Below are 3,903 nucleotides of genomic sequence, written 5' to 3' on the forward strand. Positions count from 1 at the left end.
CCTGCCACGATTGCTCGATAGGAGACTATCGTTGAGATTTACCCGTACGACACTTTGCACGCGCGGCGATAAACAAAAGAAACTTTCGACCGTGCACGAGTCACGAAGACGTCGACCACTGGCGTTCACGACTAACGCTTTCCGCCGCTACGCGCTCGCGTGAACGCTCTCTGTCCGCCGTCGCTAGCCGCTACTTGCTAGCCACTAGCCGCTAACTGCCAACCGCTAACCGCTAACCGCTTCCTCCTGCTTCTCCAGTCTCCTCTTGGCTCTTTCCTCGCCTGTCCCGTGAGTCCCGTCGACTTCTTCTTCACCTTCCTCCTCCCCCCTGCTCTCCTACGTGTTCGCCGTGCTCGTGGCGCGTACCTCGTCGTTACCGCCGTCTATATGCATGCACCTGCACCTGTACTCCTCCCGCCGCCGCCGCCGCCTGCCCGCCTCGCCAGTCGCCGTCTTCCTCCCTTCCCGCTTCTCACGAAACGGAGCGTCGGGAGACGAGAACGAGCGAAGGCAGCCGGCACCCCGAACTGCCTGAACTCGAAGAGAGCGGCCGTCGCCGCGCGAAGCGCACACGCGGCGAAGAGGAGGACAGGAGGTGGCGGAACAACAACCGCGACGGACAAAACGGAGTAATGGAGGGGGAAAGGGACATACAGGGAGAGCCGAGAGAGTAGAGACAAGTAGTAGAGGGGTGTATTACGCGGTGCGAGAGGAAAGCGGAATTCGTGGCGTTCGCAAGCCGCCTGCCGCACGACGACACGGAGGACAAAAAACCAATGTCGGAGGCGACTGCCGAGAGACGATTGAGACGATGGCAAACGCGATCGATAGCAACGCGTGCTACAAAGTATTGGAGCGATATAGATATAATATAGAGTATAGAGTATTCGCTAGCCTCGGCTCGGGAGAGAACACTGCTCACCGCTTCCTCCTCCACCTCCTACTTCTCTTTCTCTTTCTTTCCGACGGCACTGTGTGACACACACTACGTATACAACGCGACGAGTCTCCCCCGCCACCTCTCTCCGCTCCGCCTGCCTAGCTCCTTCGACAAACGGCAGACTTTGTGCTCCTCCTTTCTTCCTTCCTTTCTCTCTGCCTCTCCTATCTCGAGAATCCTCCGTGTGGGTCTCCGTCTCTCTCTCTCTCTCTCTCTCTCTCTCTCTCTCTCTCTCGCGCTCGCACACACTCCACGTCTCCACGTATTCACAGCACGCACGATACGCACGATATGCACGATACGCACAACGACCCTCCTTCGAGCGCTCGAATCCTGCGACTGTCTGCGATCTGCGATCAGCAAACTGAAAACCGGAGCTCCCGGAGCTTCTGCTAGATTCCCAGACCCAATTCACCCAATCCGATCGCCCACCGTTCCACGAGACGAGTGCGCGGTCGAAGTGGCACGACGTGAGCCGAGTCGAACCGACCGCGGTCGCGCCGCCGCGCCAATTGCCAAAGAATGCAACGCGAGTCGAGTCGAACCGAACGCAGCCGCGCAATTTATTCGAATTAACAACCACCTGTAATTCTTTAGTATAGATAGAATTATTAATTATATTGAAAAAAATTTACTAAATTTTAATAAATATATTTGTTTAAATTGTACTAGCGAAACATTTACTTATAGTAAATTAATGTATTTATTCGATAAAGAAAATTATATTTGAATCAAATTAATGGCTCTTGTATCAAATAAATATGTTTACATTTAGTAAATATTTAGTTAGTACTATTCAAACAAATATTTATTAAAATTTAGTAAATTTTTTCAGTGTAGTAATAAATAAATAATATTAGAATTATTAGTTTTTATTGTTTAACACATATGGAGAAAAAATTAGACCAGAAGTAACGAATTAGATACTTATAAATTGTGCATTAGGTTAAGTGATTTTTGTATGCCAATTAATTAAATCGGCATTCATTGACTGTAATTATGATTAATTATTAATTTGCTAATTAAAGCAGGAACAGCCGCGTTCTGGTTGTTTTTCTGAAACAATTGTACAATTTCATCATTTTTTGCTTTTAAAAATTAATTTTAAAACATTTTTTTAATGAGAGATATTCTTCTCATAAAACGGACACCGCTGTTTTTGTTGCAAAATTTAAAAAATAAACGGATATATCTATTCTTATTTTCGTGTGGAAAATTTTTGGAAATTAAAATTAAATGTTAGGGAGATAAGATCAACTTATGATATTATATAGCTGGAAATTGGAAGTTCTAATAATTTAAACCTATATAAATAGAACATTAGAGAAATGTTTGATAAAAATATAAAACATTGCATTATATCCTAAAAGATACATCTATAAAAAAATAAAGAAAAAGTATTCTAAATCAACAACTTTTGTATCAATTAAAAATTGTTATCATGTTGCCAAACAATATTTTTGCCTGACATAAATTAAATGTTTTAAAGAAATTTAAAAAGATATTTTAATCAATCTTTCGTAGTGGTATAATTTTATCTTTTTATTTATGAAAATTAATGAAAAGTAAATTCAAAATTATCAAGTTTTTCGTCTATTAAGCGTTTTAGGAAATTCTTATAAAAATAAAGGATTTATGGATTTTTAACTAAATAGTATTATTAATGACTTACACATACGTGATAAGAAAAATCTCTTTTATTCTTCACAAAATATATCTTTGCATATGTTAGCTTCATAGAAATTTTTGATAAGAAAATATTTTGATTTTAGTTTTTATTTCATTTCGAACTCATTATAAATATATATTAAGTTCGAGTCCATTGTGTATTTTCTTAACAATTATAGCAAACTTTTCGTTGTAATAGAGAAAAAATTTCGGAATATAGTAAAGTTGTTACAGAGAGAGAATAGATTAAAATATTTAAACTCTATTTAGATGTATATATATAAGTATCAACGGAAGTGATTACTCTGATTAGTGTCGTTTGTTATAATTTTAAATATAGAAGAAATAATCTACAATTGCGATGGAATATGTGGAAGAAAAAGAATCACAATTACACAGTTCGTCGAAATATTATTTTGCATGGTATAATATAAGGATCCTCTACATAGAAGTCGTAGACGGTCGTAGAGTCTTAAGTCGTAGCCTAGGAAACCAACCAATCATAATCAAATATAAGGAGAATACTCGATTAGAATTGGTCAGTTTGCTACGACTTAAAAAAGTCCACGACTGTTTACGACTTGTATGAAGAGGATCATATACTCGTATATAAAAAGATAAGGTGAAACGCGCATAATGGCATATAGCCATACTGGAAATAATATATATTAGAAACAACCAATAAGAGGTCTATTTTTATTCCTGCTATTAGACTACACTAGGACTTTTTCTCGCTTTTGCTTTAATATCAAATATATACTTATCTAACTTTAAATTCCAAAAGTGTACACTACTTCAGCTAAAGAACACATATACCTCAGGTTCAAATTCACTCTACTGCGCATCCACAGAAATGTTTCACCTTGAATTTTTACACCATATTATTTTGTATGTATTCTTTAGTCCGCAAACACAATAGAGTAGTAAGCTTTAAGTCTTAATGAATTAACCAATCATAGTCGATTATTCTTCTCACATTCAACTGTGATTGCGCGATCAATTTCTTAAGGCTTACTACTCTATTGTGTTTGTGGACACTTACCGATTTTAATTTGCTCTTTCCTCATTATATGTATAGAATCTTCCTATTGTCCAGCAATATCGTAATAATAATTTTACGGCTCAATTCACATATCTATCCAAGTGTAACATATGTGATCTACACATAACGATATTAGTTATATTCTTACATATTTTACAGTGAATTCTGTCATGTACACATATATATACTTTCTCCGATATGATACAACTGTCAATAAAATCTGTTTTAATTCCTTATCATTTACATTGTTTAG

The sequence above is a fragment of the Trachymyrmex cornetzi genome, unplaced genomic scaffold (assembly GCF_001594075.2).
Source record: "Trachymyrmex cornetzi isolate Tcor2-1 unplaced genomic scaffold, Tcor1.1 scaffold733, whole genome shotgun sequence".
In the NCBI taxonomy this organism is placed as follows: Eukaryota; Metazoa; Arthropoda; class Insecta; order Hymenoptera; family Formicidae; genus Trachymyrmex; species Trachymyrmex cornetzi.